This window comes from Eschrichtius robustus, chromosome 10 (genome assembly GCF_028021215.1).
Source record: "Eschrichtius robustus isolate mEscRob2 chromosome 10, mEscRob2.pri, whole genome shotgun sequence".
NCBI classification, from domain to species: domain Eukaryota; kingdom Metazoa; phylum Chordata; class Mammalia; order Artiodactyla; family Eschrichtiidae; genus Eschrichtius; species Eschrichtius robustus.
In genome coordinates, this window is record NC_090833.1 from 39407891 (window position 1) to 39431964 (window position 24074).

General features: G+C 37.1%; 1 pseudogene; it reads right to left on the minus strand.

The window, feature by feature from the left end:
* Positions 1 to 22947: 22947 nt before the first annotated feature.
* Positions 22948 to 23495, minus strand: LOC137770934 (ferritin light chain pseudogene; annotated as a pseudogene).
* Positions 23496 to 24074: the final 579 nt, after the last annotated feature.

Below are 24074 nucleotides of genomic sequence, written 5' to 3' on the forward strand. Positions count from 1 at the left end.
TTTCACCTCCATGTGTTTGTATTTTCTACAGATTTTTTCCTGTAATTGATATCTAGTCTCATAGCATTGTGGTCGAAAAGATATTGATACGATTTCAATTTTCTTAAATTTACCAAGGCTTGATTTGTGACCCAGAATAAGATCTGTCCTGGAGAATGTTTCATGAGCACTTGAGAAGAAAGTGTATTCTGTTGTGTTTGGATGGAATGTCCTTTAAATATCAATTAAGTCCATCTTGTTTAATGTATCATTTTTTTAAACCTTTTGTTTCCTTATTTATTTTCATTTTGGATGATCTGTCCATTGGTGAAAGAGGGGTGTTAAAGTCCCCTACTATGATTGTGTTACTGTTGATTTCCCCTTTTATGGCTGTTAGTATTTGCCTTATGTATTGAGGTGCTCCTATTTTGGGTGCATAAATATTTACAATTGTTATATCTTCTTTGATTCATCCCTTGATCATTATTTAGTGTCTTTCTTTGTCTCTTGTAATAGTCTTTCTTTTAAAGTCTATTTTGTCTGATATGAGAACTGCTACGCCAGCTTTCTTTTGATTTCCATTTGCATGGACTATCTTTTTCCATCCCCTCACTTTCAGTCTGTATGTGTCCCTGGGTCTGAAGTGGGTCTCTTGTAGACAGCATACATACAGGTCTTGTTTTTGTATCCATTCAGTCAGTCTATGTCTTTTGGTTGGAGCATTTAATCCATTTACATTTAAGGTAATTATCGATATGTATGTTCCTATTACCATTTTCTTAATTGTTTTGGGTTTGTTATTGTAGGTCTTTTCGTTCTCTTGTGTTTCCTGCCTAGAGAAGTTCCTTTAGCATTTGTTGTAAATCTGGTTTGGTAGTGCTGAATTCTCTTAGCTTTTGCTTGTCTGTAAAGCTTTTAATTTCTCCGTCAAATCTGAATGAGATCCATGCTGGGTAGAGTCATCTTGGTTGTAGGTTTTTCCCCTTCATCACTTTAAATATGTCCTGCTACTCCCTTCTGGCTTGCAGAGTTTCTGCTGAAAGATCAGCTGTTAACCTTACGGGGATTCCCTTGTGTGTTATTTGTTGTTTGTCCCTTGCTGCTTTCAATATTTTTTCTTTGTATCTAATTTTTGATAGTTTGATTAATATGTGTGTAGGTGTGTTTTTCCTTGGGTTGATCCTGTATGGGACTCTCTGTGCTTCTTGGACTTGATTAACTATTGCCTTTCCCATATTAGGGAAGTTTTCAACTAAAATCTCTTCAAATATTTTCTCATTCCCTTTCTTTTTCTCTTCTTCTTCTGGGACCCCTATAATTCGAATGTTGGTGCATTTAATGTTGTCCCAGAGGTCTCTGAGACTGTCCTCAGTTCTTTTTATTCTTTTTTCTTTATTCTGCTTTGCAATAGTTATTTCCACTATTTTATCTTCCAGGTCACTTATCCATTCTTCTGCTTCCGTTATTCTGCTATTGATCCCTTCTAGAGAATTTTTAATTTCATTTATTGTGTTGTTCATCACTTTTTGTTTGCTCTTTAGTTCTTCTAGGTCTTTGTGAAATGTTTCTTGTATTTTCTCCATTCTATTTCCAAGATTTTGGATCATCTTTACTATCATTATCTGAATTGTTTTTCAGGTAGACTGCCTATTTCCTCTTCATTTGTTAGGTCTGGTGGGTTTTTACCTTGCTCCTTCATCTGCTGTGTGTTTCTCTGTCTTCTCTGTCTTCTCTTTGCTTAACTTACTGTGTTTGGGGTCTCCTTTTCGCAGGCTGTAGGTTTGTAGTTCCCGTTGTTTTTGGTGTCTGTCCCCAGTGGCTAAGGTTCGTTCAGTGGGTTTTGTAGGCTTCCTGGTGGAGGGGACTAGTGCCTGTGTTCTGGTGGATGAGGCTGCATCTTGTCTTACTGATGGGCAGGTCCACATCTGGTGGTGTGTTTTGGGGTGTCTGTGGCCTTATTATGATTTTAGGCAGCCTCTCTGCTCATGGGGAGGGTTGTGTTCCTGCCTTGCTAGTTGTTTGGCATAGGGTGTCCAGCACTGGAGCTTGCTGGTCATTGAGTGGAGATGCGTCTTGGTGTTGAGATGGAGATCTCTGGGAGATTTTTGCCGTTTGATGTTACAGGGAGCTGGGAGGTCTCTTGTGGGCCAATGTCCTGAACTTGGCTCTCCCACCTTAGGGGCACAGCCCTGACGCCTGGCTGGAGCACCAAAAGCCTGACATCCACATGGCTCAGAATAAAAGGGAGAAAAGAAAGAAAGAAGAAGATAAAATAAAATAAAATATTTATTAAAATAAAAAATAATTATTAAAAAAATGTTTTTAAAGTAATAAAAAAAAAGAAAGAAAGAAGAGAGCAACCAAACCAAAAAACAAATCCACCAATTATAACAAGCGCTAAAAACTATACAAAAAAAAGCCAAAAAAAACCCAGACAGACAGAACCCTAGGACAAATGGTACAAGTAAAGCTATACAGACAAAATCACACACAGAAGCATACACATACACACTCACAAAAAGAGAAAAAGGGAAAAAAAATGTATATATCGTTGCTCCCAAAGTCCACCTCCTTAATTTGGGATGATTCGTTGTCTATTCAGGTATTCCACAGATGCAGGGTACATCAATCAAGTTGATTGTGGAGATTTAATCCGCTGCTCCTGAGGCTGCTGGGAGAGATTTCCCTTTCTCTTCTTTGTTCGCACAGCTCCCGGGGTTCAGCTTTGGATTTGGCCCCGCCTCTGCATGTAGGTTGCCTGAGGGCGTCTGTTCTTCGCTCAGACAGGATGGGGTTAAAGTAGCAGCTGATTCAGGGGCTCTAGCTCACTCAGGCCGGGGGGAGGTAGGAGTACGGATGCGGGGCGAGCCTGCGGCGGCACAGCCCGGCGTAACGTTGCACCAGCCTGAGGTGCACCGTGTGTTCTCCCGGGGAAGTTGTCCCTGGATTACAGGACCCTGGCAGTGGCGGGCTGCACAGGCTCCCAGGAGGGGAGGTGTGGATAGTGACCTGTGCTTGCACACAGGCTTCTTGGCTGCAGCAGCAGCGTTTGCGTCTCATGCCCGTCTCTGGGGTCCGCGCTGATAGCCGCGGCTCACGCCTGTCTCTGGAGCTCCTTTAAGCGGCTCTCTTAATCCCCTCTCCTTGTGCACCAGTAAACAGAGGCAAGAAAAAGTCTCTTGCCTCTTTGGCAGCTCCAGACTTTTTCGCGGACTCCCTCCCAGCTAGCTGTGGCGCACTAGCCCCTTCAGTCTGTGTTCACGCCGCCAACCCCAGTCCTCTCCCTGGGATCTGACCTCCGAAGCCCGAGCCTCAGCTCCCAGCCCCCACCTGCCCTGGCGGGTGAGCAGAGAAGCCTCTTGGGCTGGTGAGTGCTGGTCGGCTCCGATCCTCTGTGCTGGAATCTCTCCGCTTTGCCCTCTGCACCCCTGTTGCTGCGCTCTCCTTCGTGGCTCTGAAGCTTCCCCCCCCCCCCGCCACCTGCAGTCTCCCCCCACGAAGGGCCTTCCTAGTGCGTGGAAACCTTTCCTCCTTCACAGCTCCCTCCCACTGGTGCAGGTCCCATCCCTATTCTTTTGTCTCTGTTTTTTCTTTTTTCTTTTGCACTACCCAGGTACGTGGGGAGTTTCTTGCCTTTTGGGAAGTCTGAGGTCTTCTGCCAGCGTTCAGTAGGTGTTCTGTAGGAGTTGTTCCACATGTAGATGTATTTCTGATGTATTTGTGAGGAGGAAGGTGATCTCCACGTCTTACTCTTCTGCCATCTTGAAGCTCCCCCTCCAAAAGTTTTAATTTTAATGAAATCTGATTTGTCAACTTTTCATATTGTGAGCTGTGCTTTTGGTGTCATATTCATGAACTCTTTTCTTAACTCCAGATCATGAAGATTTTCTGTTTTATTCCAAAAATCTTATAGTTTTATGTCTTACATTGAGATCCATGATCTAATGGATCTATGACCCATTTTGAGTATATTTTGTATGAAGTATAATTAAATTTTGTATTAGGTTGAGGTTTACTTTATTGCATATAGATGTCCAGTTGTTCCAATATCATTTGATGAAAATACTATCTTTTCTTAATTCTGTTAGCTTTGCACGTTGGTCAGAAATCAGTTGGCCATGGTCGTCCGTGTCTGTTGGTACACTCTCTATTCTAGTCCATTGATCCATGTGTCTATCCCTTTGTGAGTATACAGTGTTTTGATTAATGTAGTTTTACAGCATTTCTTAAATTGAGTGTGTGATTCTTCTAACTTTGTTCATTTGCAGAAACGTTTGGCTCTTCTAGTTCCTTTGCCTTTCTATATAAAATTTAGAATCAGTTACCTATATCTACAAAAAAACTGGCTGAGATTTTTTTGGAATTGTGTTGAATCTGTAGATCAGTTTGGGGAGAATTGACATCTTTACTCTTTTGAGCCTTCCAATCCATGAATGTAGTATGTATTTACATCTATTTAGGTCTTCTTTCATTTATTTTACCAGGATTTTTTCAGTTTCATCATAAAAAATCCACACATATATTTTTTATATTTATATTTATATACTTCATTTTTATAGCTATTATAAATGGTATTTTAAAAATTTGTTTCCAATGGTCCATTGCTAATATATAGTATAGAACATTAATTTTTTGTTTGCTAGTTTCATTTTGTTTTGTCTGGCGTATTTGTTGACCTTGTATCCTGCAGTCTTGTAAACTCAATTGTTAGTTCTCAGAGTTTTAGTTGTAGATTCCTTGGTATCTTTCATATAGACGACTATGATGCCTAGGACTAAGGACATTTTATTTCTTTCTTTTCAATGTGTATGCCTTTTATTCTTTTTGGTGTCTTATTGCATTGGCTAGGTCTCTAGTATGATGTTAAACAGGAGTGGTGAGAATGGTTATCCTTGCCTTGTTCCCAATCTATGGGAAATCATGCAGCCTTTCATAATTAAATATGATGTTAGCTATGATTTTTTTTTTTTTTTTTTTTGGTAAATGCTCACCGTCACTTTTAGGAATTTTCCTTTTATTCCTAGTTTGCTGAGAGGTTTTTTTTTTATATCATGAATATAAATGGATGTTAGATTTTGTCAAATAGTATTTTCTGTATCAACTGATATGATCGTGTGGTTTTTTTTCTTCAGGCTATAAATATAATGGATTACATTGATTGATGTTCAAATATTGAACTAGTATTTCTGGGATGAATAGCATTTCTGGGATAAATCTCACTTGGTCATGTAACATTTTTAATGTATATTGACACATTGAATTTGTTCACACTTTGCTGAGCATATTTGTATCTAAGTTCAGGATAGATATTGATCTGTTGATCTGTAGTTTCTTTTTTGTACTTTTTTGTCTGGTTTTGGAATCAGGGTAATGCTCATCTCATAACATAGATGTGAAGTGTTTCTGGAAGAGTTTATGCAGAATTGATGCTATTTTTCTCCTTGAATGTTCGATAGAATTCACCAGTGAAACCATCTGTTAGTAGAGACTTCTTTTTCCAGAAGGTTTTAAACTACTAATTCAGTTTCTTTAATATTGGGTTGGCCAAAAAGTGTCTTCAGTTTTTTAAGTAAAAATAAAAGATTCATTTTTCATTTTCACCAAGAACTTTATTGAACAACGTATTCACCCTTTTGTTCCACTACCTTCTGCCATTTTTCAGGCAACTTCATAATTCCATCTTCCCAAAACTTTTTATCTTTTTGAGCAAAGAACTGTTCCAGGTGCCTTTTACAGTCTTCCAGGGAATGGAAATTTTTTCCATTAAGAGAATTTTGTAAAGACCTAAATAAATGGAAATCCAAAGGTGCAATGTCTGGTGAATATGGTCAGAATTTCCCAGGGAAGGTGTAACAGTTTTTGCCCCTCTTTAAAGAAACATGCAGTCTTGCGTTATCCTGAGGGAAGATTATGCGTTCTGTTGACTAATTCTGGACGCTTTTTGTCGAATGCTACTGTCAGTTGGTCTAACTGGGAGCAGTGCTTGTTGGAATTAATCGTTTGGTCTTCCGGAAGGAGCTCATAATAGAGGACGCCCTTCCAATCCCACCATATACACAACATCACCTTCTTTGTCTGAAGACCGGCCTTTGGTGTGGTTGGTGGTGGTTCATTTCGCTTGCCTCGCGATCTCTTCTGTTCCATATTATTGCACAGTATCCACTTTTCATCGCCCATCACAATTTTTTTTACAAGCGGAATGTTTTCATTATGTTTAAGTAGAGAATCGCATGCTGAAATACGGTCAAGAAGGTTTTTTTCGCTTAACGTATGTGGAACCCAAACATCAAAGTGATGAATGTAACCAAGCTGGTGCAAATGATTTTCAGTGCTTGATTTGGATATTTTGAGTATATCGGCTATCTCCTGTGTGGTATAACATTGATTGTTCTCAATGAATGTCTCAATTCGATCGCTGTCAACTTCAACTGATCTACCTGACCGTGGAGCATCGTCCAGCGAGAAATTTCCAGCACGAAACTTCACAGACCACTTTTGACATGTTCCATCAGTCACAGCACCTTCTCCATACACTGCACAAATCTTTTTTTGTGTGTGTTCCATTGCGATTTTACCTTTCTTGAAATAATAAATCATGCCGAAAATGTTGTTTTTATCTTCCATCTTTAATATTAAGATGGCTACACAAAAATTCACCAATTTGATAAGTCTTTTTTTAAATGCACGCTGATATGATAGCTTTCACATAAAATCTAACAAAATTGTTTCGAATGACGTTAAACACAACTAAGTGCTACTAGACCCATCTGATGGAAAAAACCGAACTAACCTTTTGGCCAGCCCAATAGTTACATAACTGTTACAGGTTGAATTGTATCCTCTCCAAAATTCATGCATTGAGGTCCTATCCCTCAGTACCTCAGAATGTAAACCTGTTTAGAAGCAGGGTGAAATTAGTTAAGATGTAATTAGTTAGGATGAGGTCACAGGGGAGTAGAATGGGCCTCTAATCTAATATGACTGGTGTCCTTGTAACAAAAAGGAAATTTGGACACAAATGTGCACACAGGGAGAACATAATGTGAAGAGGAAAGCAGAGATAGGGTGATGCTTCTACAAGCCAAGGAATGCCAAAGATTGCCAGCAAACCACCAGGAGCTAGGAGAGCATATGTAACAGATTCTCTCTCAGAACCCTCAGAAAGAACCCTATTGACACATTGATGTTGCACTTGTAGCCCCAGAACTGTGAGACAATAAATTTCTACTGTTTAAGTCACTCAATTTGTAGTCCTTACTTATGGCAGCCCTAGTCAACTAATACAAGAACTATTCTGATTATTTATTTCTTCTTGTGCAAATTTTGGTAATTTGTGGATTTTGAGAAAGTGGTCCATTTTATTTGTTGTCGTCAAATGTATGTGTCTGGTATTATTTGTAGTATTCCCTTATTATCCTGTTAATGTCTGAAGAGTCTGTAGTGATGTCCCCTTTTCCATTTCTGATATTGGTGATTTGTGTTTTAAAAAGGTTATTTTTTTGTCAGTCTTACTCTGGAGGTTTATCCCTTTCAATAATGTTTTCAAGGAAGTAATTTTGGTTTCATTAAATTTCTCTATTGCTCCTCTGTTCTCAATGTTATTGATTTTTGCTCTTACCTTTATTATAATTTCATTCCTCTACTTGCTTAGGATTTTTTTTGCTCTCTTTCTCTCTTTTTTCTAGCTTCTTAAGGTGAAAGTTTAGATTATTGATTAGAGATCAGGTTTTCCAATATAAAAATTTATTGCTATAAATTTCTCACTAAACACTGCTTTAGTAATATCTCATTAATTTGGGATGTGTTGTATTTTCATTTTCATTTCATTCAAAATATTTTCTAATTTACATTGAGACTTCCTCATAGGCTTTTAGAAGTGTGTTGTTTAATTTCCATGTGTTTGGAGATTTAAAAAAATGTTTCTGTTGATTTCTAGTTTAATTCATTATTTTCAGATACATGTTTTGTATGATTCCCATTCTTTTAAATTTTTTAAGGTTTGTTGTGGTTACCAAAGGGGAAAGGTGGGGGGAGGTCTAAACTGGGAGATTGGGATTGACATATACACACTACTATATATAAAATAGATAACTGATAAAAACCTGTGCTACTGTATAGCACAGGGCACAACTCTACTCAATACTGTGTAATGACCTATATGGGAAAAGAATCTAAAAAAAAGAGTGGATATATGTATCTGTATAACTGATTCACTTTGTTGCACAGCAGAAACTAACAAAACATTGTAAATCAACTATACTGCAATAAAAATTAATATAAAAATAAAGAAAAATTGTTAAGGTTTGTTGCTAGGGTTTAAGAACACCTTTTTAAAAGCTAAATAAAACTGAGCTGTAAACGTATGTGTTCATGGTGCTGTTTTTCAATGATGAGTTATTAATCACTTTTTAAATCTATTATACGGCAATCTAGTTTATTGAAGTTTTCACATCATCTTGGGTCATTTTTTGCCAGTTTTTTTTTTCATTTCCTATAGATTTTCAAATTTGTTACCATATAGTTGTCTGCAGTATTGTCTTATAATTCTTTCAATCTCTTCTGTATCTGTGATTATGTTTCCTTTTCCATTTGTAAGCTTGTTTTTTTCTTCTCTCTATCCTCCCTTATTTAGACGCATGAAGGACTTATTTAATTTATAAATTCCTTCTAAGAATCAGTTTTTGAATTTATTTATAATAATTACAGTATTTTTCTTTTTCCTTAATTAGACTTGTATAACTTCCTTGTTTTTTTGTTTCTTTTTGGGTTTTTTTGTTTTTTTTGTTTTTAGTGTTTCAAGATGAGTACCAAGTTCCTTTTTATTCTTATTTTGTGGTAATGGAGGCTTTTGAATCAATGTTTTCTTCTGAGTAGTGCTTTTGTTTTCTCTCAGTGGTGTTTGTATGGGCTGTTTTCTCTTGCATTGTTTTCCAGATAGTTTGAAATTTCCCTTTTGATTTTGTTTTCATTCCAAGCTTTATTAAGAAGTGTGTTTTTAATTTTCAGATATGGAAAGCTTTTTCGATCATTTAATATTATTTGTTTCTAATTGTATTGGTGAACAAAGAATGTGTTCTATACAAATATGACTTTAAAAATTCATTAATTTTTTAACAAGTTCAGATTAATTTTAAAAAATATTTCATGGAGATTTGAAAAAAAACAAACAGGCAATATTTGAGGAATATAAGGTTTTCTCGCTATAAAAATTATTACATATATATCACATGTATGTCACACATATATACCCAATACATTCAGTTTATTGATTTTTATCCTTTGTAATTTTTTCTATTAGATCGGTCACATTCTTACAATACCTCAACTAATATGCTTATTTGTCTTCTTTACTGTAAATATCATATTTTAACTTCTCAGATATTCATATCTTACCCCTGATTTTTCCTTATTTACATTTATTTGATATTTAGTTCACTCTTTTTTTCAAGCTTTATGGGGTATAATTGACAAATAAAATTGTAATATATTTAAAGTGTACAACATGTTGATTTGATAAATGTATACGTTGTAAAGGGATTCCCTCCCTCCATCAAGTTAATTAACATATCCATCTCCTCACATATTTCCTTTTGTTTTTTGGTGAGAAAACTTAAGTTTTACTGTCTTAGCAAATTTCAGTGGTACAATACAGTATTATCAACTATGGTCACCATGTTACACATTCGATTCTCTGACCTTATTCATCTTATAACTGAAAGTTTGTACCCTTCTACCAACCTTTTCACATTTTCCCCATCCCTCGCTCAGTCTCTGGCAACCACCATTTTCTATGAGTTTGAAATTTTTTTTTTTTTTTTAGATTCCGCATATAAGTGACAACACGTAATTTTTGTCTTTCTTTATCTTGCTTATTTTGCTTAGTGTAAGCCCCTCCTGGTCCATCCATGCTTTTGCAAATAGCAAGATTTCCTTCTTTCTTAAGACTGAATAACATTCTAGTGTGTGTGTGTGTGTGTGTGTTGTAATATATATATAACTAATTTTTTTAAAAATTTGTTTTTATTTGTTTTATTTTTGGCTGCATTGGGTCTTCGTTGCTGTGCACGGGCTTTCTCTAGTTGTGGCAAGTGGGGGCTACTCTTCGTTGCGGTGCAATGGGCTTCTCATTGTGGTGGCTTCTCTTGTTGCGGAGCACAGGCTCTAGGCACGTGGGCTTCAGTAGGTGTGGCACGTGGGCTTCAGTAGTCATGGCTTGCGGGCTCTAGAGCGCAGGCTCAGTAGTTGTGGTGCACGAGCTTAGTTGCTCTGTGGCATGTGGGATCTTCCCAGACCAGGGCTCAAACCTGTGTCCCCTGCATTGGCAGGAGGACTCTTAACCACTGCGCCACCAGGGAAGCCCCTATATATCACATTTTATTTATTCATTCATCTGTTGAAAGACACGTAGATTGTTTGCATGTCTTGGCTATTATGAAAAATTCTACAATGAACATGGGAATATAGGTAGTGATTTCATTTCCTTTGGATATATACCCAGGAAGTGGGATTGTTGGTAACCTACTACATATGGTATTACGTATTTAATCTACATATGTGGATTTGTAATTATATATGTAATCTATATTACATATAGAATTACATATGGTAATTTTTTGTTTTGAATTTTTGAATTTTATTTTATTTATTTTTTTATACAGCAGGTTCTTATTAGTCATCAGTTTTATACACATCAGTGTATACATGTCAATCCCAATCGCCCAATTCATCACACCACCACGCCAACCCCCCACCGCTTTCCCCCCTTGGTGTTCATACATTTGTTCTCTACATCTGTGTCTCAATTTCTGCCCTGCACACCGGTTCATCTGTACCATTTTTCTGGTTTCCACATAAACACTTTAATATACGATATTTGTTTTTCTCTTTCTGACTTACTTCACTCTGTATGACAGTCTCTAGATCCATCCACATCTCAACAAATGACCCAATTTCGTTCCTTTTTATGGCTGAGTAATATTCCATTGTATATATGTACCACATCTTTATGCATTTGTCTGTCGATGGGCATTTAGGTTGCTTCCATGACCTGGCTATTGTAAAAGGTGCTGCAGTGAACATTGGGGTGCATGTGTCTTTTTGAATTATGGTTTTCTCAAGGTATATGACCAGTAGTGGGATTGCTGGATCATATGGTAATTCTATTTTTAGTTTCTTAAGGAACCGCCATAGTGTTCTCCATAGTGGCTGTGCCAATTTACATTCCCACCAACAGTGCAAGAGGGTTCCCTTTTCTCCACACCCTCTCCAGCATTTGTTGTTTGTAGATTTTCTGATGATGCTCATTCTAACTGGTGTGAGGTGATACCTCATTGTAGTTTTGATTTGCATTTCTCTAATAATTAGTGATGTTGAGCAGCTTTTCATGTGCTTCTTGGCCGTCTGTATGTCTTCTTTGGAGAAATGTCTATTTAGGTCTTCTGCCCATTTTTGGATTGGGTTGTTTGTTTCTTTAATATTGAGCTGCATGAACTGTTTATATATTTTGGAGATTAATCCTTTGCCTGTTGATTCATTTGCAAATATTTTCTCCCATTCTGAGGGTTGTCTTTTTGTCTTGTTTATGGTTTCGTTTGCTGTGCAAAAAGCTTTGACGTTTCACTAGGTCCTATTTATTTATTTTTGTTTTTATTTCCATTACTCTAGGAGGAAGATCAAAAAATATCTTGCTGTGATTTATGTCAAAGAGTGTTCTTCCTATGTTTTCCTATCAGAGTTTTATAGTGTCTAGTCTTACATTTAGGTCTCTAATGCATTTTAAGTTTATTTTTCTGTATGGTGTTCGGGAGTGTTCTAATTTCATTCTTTTACTTGTAGCTGTCCAGGTTTCCCAGCACCACTTATTGAAGAGACTGTCTTTTCTCCATTGTATATCCTTGCCTCCTTTGTCATAGATTAGCTGACCATAGGTGCATGGGTTTATCTCTGGGCTTTCTATCTTGTTCCATTGATCTATATTTCTGTTTTTGTGCCAGTACCATATTGTCTTGATTACTGTAGCTTTGTAGTATAGTCTGAAGTCAGGGAGTCTGATTCCTCCAGCTCTGCTTTTTTCCCTCAAGACTGCTTTGGCTATTCGGGGTCTTTTGTGTTTCCATACAAATTTTAAGATTTTTTGTTCTAGTTCTGTAAAAAATGCCATTGGTAATTTGATAGGGATTGCATTGAATCTGTAGATTGCTATGGGTAGTAGAGTCATTTTCACAATGTATAAAATATACACAAAATATAATAAAGGCAAAAATTATCATATGATTGTTAGAATGTGAAAACTACAGTTGAGGCCCACTGCTTGTATGGCAGCATGAGGAGCTCTGCAGATTTGCTCCTCAAAGAAACTAGTAAAAAACTCACCATTGCAAGTCTTTGAAGATAGGCCTATAGGCGTATACAAAATGAAATTTCTTTTCAGGAAAATCTACTAAAACTTGGTAAGAATTTCAAGATTCTGGTATTTGAACCAAGGCCTGTGGCCTACCACTGCCCCTTCCAACTCAGCAAGACAGAAAGTATATTCCAGATTAGCATCTATATAACTATAGACATACCTAGAAATAATTTAGATGTGCATATGAATATTAATATGTGTATGGATATGGATAGATATCGAGAAAAGTAGAAAAACATGCATGGGGAGGATGCACTTAGCTTTAGAATAGCGATTACTTTGGGGAGGAACTACTACCAAAGGTGTACCAGGAATGTTATTTAAAGTCTATTTCTGTGCCATTGTATGTTTTTATTAAGGAAAAGGCAAATATTGCAAAATATCAACAGTTTAAAAAGCTAAGTTTCTGTGTGGACTATAATGAGTAGTGTTTTTTATATTACTCTATATTTTTTATGTTTTAAGAACTATCTGATAGTGGAAGTGAGAAAATGCATTTAAAGAAAACAAAAATCAGATGATAAAAAGATCACAGAAGAGGAAGATTCATCATAGCATGATGAAATAATAATAATCACATGAAATCTTAAGCTGCATTATTATACATATATATGAAGGGAAATAATATCTCTACAGAAATTTTGGCTATTAAGTCATCTGAAATATCAACTTTAGTTATGAATTTTTTTTTAATAAATTTTATTGGAGTATAGTTGATATACAACGTTGTGTTAGTTTCAGGTGTACAGCATAGTGATTCAGTTATACACATATATTTATTCTTTTCAGATTCTTTTCCCATATAGATTATTACAGACTATTGAATATAGTTCCCTGTGTTATACAGTAGGTCCTTGGTGGTTATCAATTTTATATATAATATTGTGTGTATGTTAATCCCAAGCTCCTAATTTATTCCTCCCCCCCACGTTTCCCCTTTGGTAACCGTAAGTTTGTTTTTGAAATCTGTAAGTCTGTTTTTGTTTTGTAAATAACTTCATTTATATCATTTTTTAAAATTAGATTCCACATATGAGTGATATCATATGATATTTGTCTTTCTCTGTCTGACTTACTTCAGTTAGTGTGATAATCTTCAGGTCCATACATGTTGCTGCAAATGGCATTATTTCATTCTTTTTTATGGCTGAGTAATATTCCATTGTATATATATACCACATCTTCTACAACCATTCCTTTGTTAATGGACATTTAGATTTGTTCCATGTCTTGGTTACTGTAATTAGTGCTGCAATGAACACTGTGTTGCCTGTGTCTTTTCAAATTATGGTTTTCTCCAGATATATGCCCAGGAGTGGGATTGCTGGATCATATGGTAGTTCTATTTTTAGTTTTTTAAGGAACGTCCATACTGTTCTCCATAGTGGTTGTAACAATTTACATACCCACCAATAGTATAGGAGGCTCTCTTTTCTCCACACCTTCTCCAGCATCTATTGTTTGTAGACTTTTTGTTGCTGGCCATTCTGACTGGTGTGAGGTGATAATTCATTGTAGTTTTCATTTGCATTTCACTGATATTTAGTGATATTGAGCATCTTTTCATGTGCTTTTTGTCCATCTGTATGTCTTCTTTGGAGAAATGTCTATTTAGATCTTCTGCCCACTTTTTGATTGGGTTTTTTTTTTTTTTGACATACAGTTGCATGAGCTGTTTGTATAATTTGGAGATTAATCCTGTGTTGGTCACTTCGTTTGCAAATATTTTCTCCCACTCTGTGGGTTTTTTCATTTTGTTTATAGCTTCCATTGCTGTGCAAAACCTTTTAAGTTTACTTAGGTCTCATTTGTTTATTTTTGCTTTTATTTTCATTACTCTAGGAGATGGATCGAAATAGATGTTACTGCAATTTAGGTCAAAGAGTGTTCTGCCTATGTTTTCTTTTAAGACTTTTATAGTGTCTGGTCTTACATTTAGGTCTTTGATCAATTTTGTGTTTATATTTGTGTATCATGTTAGAGAATGTTCTAATTTCATTCTTTTACATGTAGCTGTCCAGTTTTCCCAGCACCACTTATTGAAGAGACTGTCTTCTCCATTGTATATTCTTGCCTCCTTTGTCATAGATTAATTGACCATAGGTGTGTGGGTTTATTTCTAGGCATTCAATCATGTGCTATTGATCTTTAAGTCTGTTTTTGTGCCAATACCATACTGTTTTGATTACTGTAGCTTTGTAGCATAGTCTGAAGTCAGGGAGCATGATTCCTCCAGCTCAGTTTTTTTGTCTCTGGTTTGCTTTGGATATTCAGGGTCTTTTGTGTTTCTATACAAATTTTAAGATTTTTGATACTACTGCCATTGGTAATTTGATAGGGATTGCATTGAATCTGTAGATTGCTTTGGGTAGTATAGAAATTTTGACAATATTGATTCTTCCAATCCAAGAACATGGTATATCTCTCCATCTTTTGTGTTATCTTCAATTTCTTTCATCAGTGTGTTATAGTTTTCAGAGTACAGGTCCTTTGCCTCCTTAGGTAGGTTTATTCCTAGGTATTTTATTCCTTCTGATGTAATTGTAAATAGTGTTGTTTATTGAATTTCTCTTTCTGATCTTTCATTGTTAGTGTGTAGGAATGCAAGAGATTTCTGTGAATTAATTTGGTATCCTGCAACTTTACCGAATACATTGATGAGCTCAACTAGTTTTCTGGTAGCATCTTTAGGATTTTCTATGTATAGTATCATGTCATCTGCAAAGAGTGACATCTTTACTTCTTCTTTTTGAATTTGGATTCCTTTTGTCTCCTCTGATTGCCATGGCTAGGACTTCCAAAATGGGGAAGCCTGATGTGGGGCTCAGGACTTTCACTCCTGTGGGAGAAATTCTGTGGTATAATTATTTTCCAGTTTGTGGGTCGCATACCTAGCATGTATGGGATTTGATTTTATCATGATTGTGCCCCTCCTAACATTTTGCTGTGGCTTCTTCTTTGTCTTTGGATGTAGGATATCTTTTTTGGTAGGTTCCAAAAATGTTTTGTTGATGGCTGTTCAGCAGTTACTTGTGATTTTGGTGTTTTTGTAAGAAGGGTGGAACTCACATCCTTCCACTCTGCTATCTTGCAACTTCCTTCCCCTACATTAAATTAAATGTACAAAACTATGTTGAATAAAATTGGCAAGAGTGGACATTCTTGTCTTGTTCCTGATCTTAGAGGAAATACTTTCAGCTTTTCACCATTAATACGATGTTAGCCCTAGGTTTGTCATATATGGCCTTTATTATGTTGAGCTAAGTTCCCTCTATGACCACTTTCTGGAGAGCTTTTATCATAAACCGTTGTTGAATGTTGTCAAAAGCTTTTTCTGCATCTATTGAGATGATCATATGGGTTTTATTCTTCAATTTGTTAATATGGTGTATTACATTGATTGATTTGCGTATATTGAAGAATCCTTGCATCCCTGGGATAAATTCCACTTGATCAGGGTGTATGATCCTTTTAATGTGTTGTTGGATTCTGTTTGCTAGTATTGTGTTGAGGATTTTTGCATCTATATTCATCAGTGATATTGGTCTATAATTTTCTTTTTTTGTAGTATCTTTGTCTGGTTTTGGTATCAGCGTGATGGTGGCCTCATAGAATGAGTTTGGGAGTGTTTCTTCCTCCGCAATGTTTTGGAAAAGTTTGAGAAGGATGGGTGTTAGCTCTTCTCTAATTGTTTGATAGAATTCACCTGTGAAGCCAACTGGTCCTGGGCTTTTGTTTGTTGGAAGATCTTAAATCACAGTTTGAATTTCATTACTTGTGATTGGTCTGTTCATATTTTCTATTTCTTCCTGGTTCAGTCTTGGAAGGTTATAGCTTTCTGAGAATCTGTCCATTTCTTACAGGTTGTCCATTTTATTGGCATAAAGTTGCTTGTAGTAGTCTCTTAAGATGGTTTGTATTTCTGCAGTGTCTGTTGTAACTTCTCCTTTTTCATTTCTAGTTTTATTGATTTGAGTCCTCTCCCTCTTTTTCTTAATGAGTCTGGCTAATGGTTTATCAATTTTGTTTATCTTCTCAAAGAACCAGCTTTTAGTTTTATTGATCTTTGCTATGGTTTTCTTTGTTTCTATTTCATTTCTTTCTGCTCTGATCTTTATGATTTCTTTCCTTCCGCTAACTTTGGGTTTTGTTTGTTCTTCTTTCTCTAGTTCCTTTAGGTGTAAGGTTAGATTGTTTATCTGAGATTTTTCTTGTTTCTTGAGGTAGGCTTGTATAGCTGTAAACTTCCCTCTTAGAACTGCTTTTGCTGCATCCCATAGGTTTTGGGTCATCGTGTTTTCATTGTCATTTGTCTCTAGGTATTTTTTGATTTCCTCTTTGATTTCTTCAGAGATCTCTTGGGTATTTAGTAATGTATTGTTTAGCCTCCATGTGTTTGTGTTTTTTACGTTTTTTTCCCTGTAATTCATTTCTAATTTCATAGTGTTGTGGTCAGAAAAGATGCTTGATATGATTTCAATTTTCTTAAATTTACTGAGGCTTGATTTGTGACCCAAGATGTGATCTATCCTGGAGAATGTTCCATGTGCACTTGAGAAGAAAGTGTAATGTGCTGTTTTTGCATGGAATGTCCTATAAATATCGATTAAATCTCTCTGGTTTATTGTGTCATTTAAAGCTTCTGTTTCCTTATTTGTTTTCATTTTGGATGATCTGTCCATTGCTGTAAGTGTGGTGTTAAAGTCCCCCACTATTATTGTGTTACTGTCGATTTCCTCTTTTAGAGCTGTTAGCAGTTGCCTTATGTGTTGCTGTGCTCCTATGTTGGGTGCATGTATATTTATAATTGTTATATCTTCTTCTTGGGTTGATCCCTTCATCATTATTTAGTGTCCTTCCTTGTCTCTTGTAACATTCTTTATTTTGAAGTCTGTTTTGTCTGATATGAGTATTGCTACTCCAACTTTCTTTTGATTTCCATTTGCATGGGATATCTTTTTCCATCCCCTCACTTTCAGCCTGTATGTGTCCCTAGGTCTGAGTGGGTCTCCTGTAGACAGCATATATATGGGTCTTGTTTTTGTATCCATTCAGCAAGCCTGTATCTTTTGGGTGGAGCATTTAATCCATTCACGTTTAAGGTAATTATTGATATGTATGTTCCTATGACCATTTTCTTAATTGTTTTGGGTTTGTTTTTGTAGGTCCTTTTCTTCTCTTGTGTTTCCTACTTAGGGAAGTTCCTTTAGCATTTGTTGTAGAGCTGGTTTTGTGGTGCTGAATTCTCTTAGCTTTTGCTTGTCTGTGAAGCTTTTGATTTCTCCATCAAATCTGAATGAGACCCTTGCAGGGTAGAGTAATCTTGGTTGTAGGTTCTTCCCTTTCATCACTTTAAGTATATCATGCCACTCCCTTCTGGCTTGTAGAGTTTCTGCTGAGAAATCAGCTGTTAACCTTATGGGAGTTCCCTTTTATGTTATTTGTCGTTTTTCCTTTGCTGCTTTCAATAATTTTTCTTTGTCTTTAATTTTTTGCCAAGTTGATTACAATGTGTCTCGGTGTGTTTCTCATTGGGTTTATCCTGTATGGGACTCGCTGCGCTTCCTGGACTTGGGTGTCTATTTCCTTTCCTATGTTAGGGACGTTTTTGACTATAATCTCTTCAAATATTTTCTCTGGTCCTTTCTCTCTCTCTTCTCCTTCTCGGACCCCTATAATGAGAATGTTGTTGCATTTAATGTTGTCTCAGAGGTCTCTTAGGCTGTCTTCATCACTTTTCATTCTCTTTTCTTTATTCTGTTCCACAGCAGTGAATTCCACCATTCTTTCTTCCAGGTCACTTATCCGTTCTTCTGCCTCAGTTATTCTGCTATTGATTCCTTGTAGTGTAGTTTTCATTTCAGTTATTATATTGTTCATCCCTGTTTGTTTGTTCTTTAATTCTTCTAGGTCTTTGTTAAACATTTCTTGCATCTTCTCGATCTTTGCCTCCATTCTTTTTCCGAGGTCCTGGATCATCTTCATTATCATTATTCTGAATTCTTTTTCTGGAAGGTGGCCTATCTCCACTTCATTTAGTTGTTTCTCTGGGGTTTTATCTTGTTCCTTCATCTGGTACATAGCCCTCTGCCTTTTCATCTTGTCTGTCTTTGTGTGAATGTGGTTTTTGTTCCACAGGCTGCAGGGTTGTAGTTCTTCTTGCTTCTGCTTGGTAATTCTATTTTTAATTTCTTGGTTTCCTTGTGTTTTGCCAGGATCAAGGAAAGGAAGGACTGGGTCCATCATGTGCTCCTTCTTGGCCTTTTAGGGATCAGGGTGTCCGGCCCTTTCCTAGGGTTGATCTTGACCTTGCCTGGGAATACACAGATCTCTGCATTTCAGTGGTCTCCCTGGAATCCACCAGTTTATGACAGTCACCCTCAGTTGTAGTCTCAGGTGCTTAACCAATGTAAGACAGAGACAATCTTTCAGCTTTCTCTCCTCTAGGACTTACACAGAACTGAAGTGTTTATCTGCTCCTGCTAGCTTGTAGGGCTGAGCAGCTATTCAGTGCAGGAAAGGGAGATAGATTGAAGTTGGTAGTGGGGGAGGAGAGAGTTATAATCAAGCCACATCTTCCCAGAATCACCTGCTAGTTTCCTCTTCTCTATGATAGCTGTGCAAACATTCATTAGGTTTGGAGGTTTTAGCTGTGTCCTAAAACAAAGACTTAATTTTTCTTCATGTTGCCTAGTAATTTTCATTTAAATTAAAGAGTTTTACACATCAGAATTGGTATTTTACCTGCTGAGACATAAAAAGCCTAAACAAAGATAGTAATTTTTATCTGAAACTAAGCTTAGGCAATTTAAATAGAGAAAATTGTTATAAATTAAACCAACTGTCAAGTATAGCCTCATTTCAGCTTTCCTGGTGATTTAGTTTAGTTTTCTTAGGGAAGCCCCCAATCTGTAGTGTTTCTAAAACATAATATTCATATATACTGAATACATAATACATGAATACCAATATAGTGTTAATAGTAAAAAAGTCTCATTCTAGTAAAAGCAAACCATGTGTGTATATGTGTGTGTAAGCAATAGTGGTTAAAAGGTCACATTAGAATTTTCTTCTCCCTTAGTAAGTAAACAACCTTGTTTTTGTATAGAACTAAGCTGAGGCTAAAAGGAGGAGCGCTTTGATTTTTTTTTTTATCCTTTGTGACCTTTTAATGACCTTTGGATGCAGACTATAGATAAAGAATATTCTGAAGGTGAAAGAGAAAAATTCCTTGGGGGTATTTTTCAGGTGTGTTTTTGTTAAGTGTTTAACATCACCGAATTCTCAGATCTTACATATTTTCAGGACACAGAACACATACTCTAAATGCAGGTGTATTCCTTTAACTGCAAGTATTTATTTAACAAATTTCCTCTCAAGTCTTCTGGTGTCAGACACAGTATGACAGTAGTTAAGGATCTGTCATCGTTCCCATTAAAAACCTTATTGTTTAGGCTTTGCTTCCTTGACTGTTTCAAATTACATCTAGCTGAGACTTGCCAAAGAAGTTGTCAGCTTAGATATGACTTCGATTTTGAAAAACTGTTGAAAATAGGAAAGCCATTTATAGTGACAGAAAAGAAGAGAATTTGGCTGGCATCAAATGTCTTTTCTTGCTGAAATATACTTGTTCATGAAGTTTTCCAAACAATTGCAGTATGGATTAGTACATTTTGACACTTTAAAAATAAGCATGCTTTAAAATGGGATAGATAATTAACTGGAAAAATATATGTCTCCGTGTGTATTAGAAATGTTTCCTGGCTTCATTTTATCACAAGTGTCCAATATGTCACTATGATAGGATTGAAATGGCAAGATTCTATTTATACAGAATATGAATCAGGAACATCTCCAGAAACATCTACCACAAAAAGAACATTTGCATAAGAATATGCATTTTCATCTCTTTGGTATAGTCAGGGAATTAGGTTAAAACTATAGTTTTTTGTATAATGCTTATATTCAGCATAAAGTAAAACTCAATAGGTTAATCAGTAATTAGATCTCTCAAGAAAAGACTTTTCTGAATTGTAAAACTCTAACAGAATCACCCAGAATGCAGTTCAGAGAGATAAAGAGATGGCAAAATAGAAGAGAAATTAAGAGGCATGGAGGAAAGAATTAAAAGCTCCAACATTTATCTAATAAGAGTTCTAGGAGAGATTAGAGAGAATGCGGCAGGGTTAATATTCTAAGAGATTATGGCCGAAATTTTTTTTTTCAGAATTGAAGAAAGACATGATTCCTCAAATATAGCAAGCAACATTAAGTTGCAAGCAAGATTTGAAAAACAAATCCATACCTAGAAAATCTAAAAACTACCAGAAAAAAGAAGTGAGGTTCTTATTCTTTTCTAGGTAGAAAATTTTACTGATGACAGGCTTCTCACAGCAAAAAGTAGATGCCAGATATCAATTAAATAATTTTTGCAAAGTCCTATGGGGAAGCAAGCTGGGATTCCATTCCAAGCTAAAATATTGGTCAGGAAAGAGTGTAAAATGTAGACAAATGTAGATATACAAAGACTGAGAGTTTATTGTTCAGTTTATTGTTTATAGAGTTTATTATTCATTGATTATTCTTTCTGCTAAAAGACCTACTGGTATATTTACTTCAATAAGAAGCATAAAGGAAGAAGTGGGAGGCAAATAAAAGAGGAAAGTATGTTGTTAAATGCAAATTAGTGTTGGCTGTTTCCTCTCCTTTCCCTTTCCCCTGCCCACGCCCTTCAAGCCTTCAGTAACACAGTGAGGGGAGAGTCTGAGTTAAAGCCATACTAAGATCCTCTTCTGTTTCGTGGCATCAAGACTTTTTTATGGAGATACAATTTACATATAAGATTATATTAGTTTCAGGTGTACCACACAATGATTTGATACATGTATATATTGTGAAATGATCACCACATTAAGTCTAGTTAATCCATCACCACAGAACGTTACAAATAATTGTTTTCTTGTGATGAGGACTTTTTTTTTTTTAAAGGAATACCTTATATTCTGAGATTATAGCCTTCCTTTTTTTTTTAGTCCTAGAACATTTCTTTATTATTTATTTATTTATTTTTTTATTTATGGCTGTGTTGGGTCTTCGTTTCTGTGCAAGGGCTTTCTCTAGTTGTGGCAAGCGGGGGCCGCTCTTCATCGCGGTGCGCGGGCCTCTCACTGTTGCGGCCTCTTTTGTTGCGGAGCACAGGCTCCAGACGCGCAGGCTTAGTAGTTGTGGCTCACGGGCCTAGTTGCTCCGCAGCATGTGGGATCTTCCCAGACCAGGGCTCAAACCCGTGTCCCCTGCATTAGCAGGCAGATTCTTAACCACTGCGCCACCAGGGAAGCCCGTGATGAGAACTTTTAAGATCTACTCTCTTAGCAACTTTCAAAGGTACAATGCAGCATTATCAACTACAGTCACCAAGCTGTACGTTACATCTGAGATTTTGATTAAAAAGAGCATTTGCTAAAAACACATGTTAAAAGTTTGAAAGCCACCACAGAACAAATACAAATAGAATTAGGAAGTGGAGCTAAACCAACCTCTGAACTTTGTGATAATTCCACTTTAAGAATGCACTTTTTAGTCTTGACCTCCATGTCCTGGTCAAGGTGAAGTCTGGTTTCTCTCCAGTTCTCTCATTAAAACAGAAGCTCACTGATTGGTTCTTTCTTTTTAACCCACCCTGTTTCCATGCAAAAGACACTAGTGTCCTTCTGGAAAAGTGAAGAATATAGACACTCCCCTAAGCTCTCTGTAGATGCTGTGGGTTAGGAAGATATTTTGTTAAACTTCATTTAACTGAAGGGATATAGGGTTGTTTTGGAGAAGGGAAAGGAAATGCTCAAAAAATGAAGTATCTCTAAAATGACAGCTGTGATACCTACTGTTTATTGAGTATCTGCATATGCCAAGCACATTACATTAACTTTTTTAACTGTAAAAATGACTTTACACTTTTGATATCATCAATCCTGTTTTAAAGATGTGACGATGGAACAGCTTGTAAAAGGGACCCTGAATTTGAGGGCAGGCACCTCTGGTTCTACCTCTTTATTCTCTCTACTCTGTAATGCTGTATCTTCAATAATATTCTCACCTATGAGGATCTTGTTCTAATGCTTGATATATCTTGATCTTTTGAAACTGGGGGAGAAATCAGTGTACAAAGCAGGATACACAGTTTTGTATTCTTCAATAGTGTTTTTTCACTTTTAGTTTTTGACACACTATGTGATGTGTAAAATGAAAAAAATATAAAATAGGGCTTGTCCACAGTGGGCTAAATCTTTAATTCTCTTAAGAACATTAGTGGATTTTTAAAAGGCATTCTATACTAATGTTTGGCATGTGCGTAATTTTATTTTTTTGTTGGGGGGATGGTTGGTGATTAGTAGGTGCTCTAGAAGAGATAGAACTTAAGTGATTTTTTTTTTTTTTTTGCTGCAAAAAGGTTTATTGTTTCCACTTGGTCCAAGGCTTGGGAGAGGGCTCCAGGGTGGTTAAAAAGCTGCCTAGTGGCTGCAGAGAGGGGCTTCAGGCAGAAGCTCTGACGCCAGAGGGGCTCCTCAAAGGCCGCTGCACTTTGGAGACTCCTGTTCGTACTCGAGGGTGAGCCGTTCAAAGAGATACTTGCCCAGCCCAGCCTGCGGACCAGCCAGCCTGCGGAGGTTGGTCAGGTGGTCGCCCATCTTCTTGATGAGTTTCACCTGCTCGTTCAGGAAGCGGCTCTCCCGGAAGTCACAGACGTGGGAATCTGTGCGAACCCAGGGCTCGCAGATCCAAAAGCGCCTGGTTCAGGTTCTTCTCCCTGAGAATGGGGGCTTCTACAGCGTCCTGGGTTTTACCCCACTCATCTTGAGAAGGCTTCCGCACGTCTTGGAAAAGGGCGCGGCTCCAGCACTGGTTTTGCATTTTCAAGAGACGCTGGGCGCCCTTGCGCTTTTCCTTGGCCAATTCCTGAAGAAAGTGGCCCACGCCGTGCAGAGCCACATCGTCGCGGTCGAAATAGGAGCCCAGAGAGAGGTAAGTGCCCGCCCCGCAGGTGCATGTTGAACAGGCGGTGGACGGCGGCCTCCGCCTCGGTGGAATAATTCTGACGAATCTGGGAGCTCATGGTTGATTGGTAGTAAGGAGCTAAGCGCAAAAAACGGTGTTGGCCTGTCCTGGAGGCCAAGGATAGCTGAGTGGCTGATTCCAAAGGTTGTGACTGGAAAAAAGGTTGGAGGGTGGTCAGAGGCTGGAGCAAGGAACGTCCCTGGGTCTGTTCATTCCAAACACTGTTGAAGCAAAAGACAGGTCTGCAGGACAGCTGAGCGCACTGCCTAAAGTGATTTTTTAAAAAAGAATCACATTATGGTAAACCAAATTATAAATAGGCAATAATTTATTAAAGTCTGAATGAAAAGTTTCCTCTGTTAAAGAGGGTACTGTTAGGTGGCATCCTGCTCTCTGAATGCTCGGGGTTAGAAGGTGCTTTTTGATAGTGTGTCCTCACCTCTGAGCCCTAACCAACATAGAGATGGAAAAAATCATTTGGCTATATTAATGTTCCTCAAGCTGCTGTTGAGAAAACTACATAAAATTGGAGAAAACTTTGTCCATGTGAATTCGACCCTACCTAAGAGAACAGCTTCAGGGCCTCTAAGATGCAAAAGCCATATTCTGATTGCCAGAGCACGTGTGAATTGTTCAA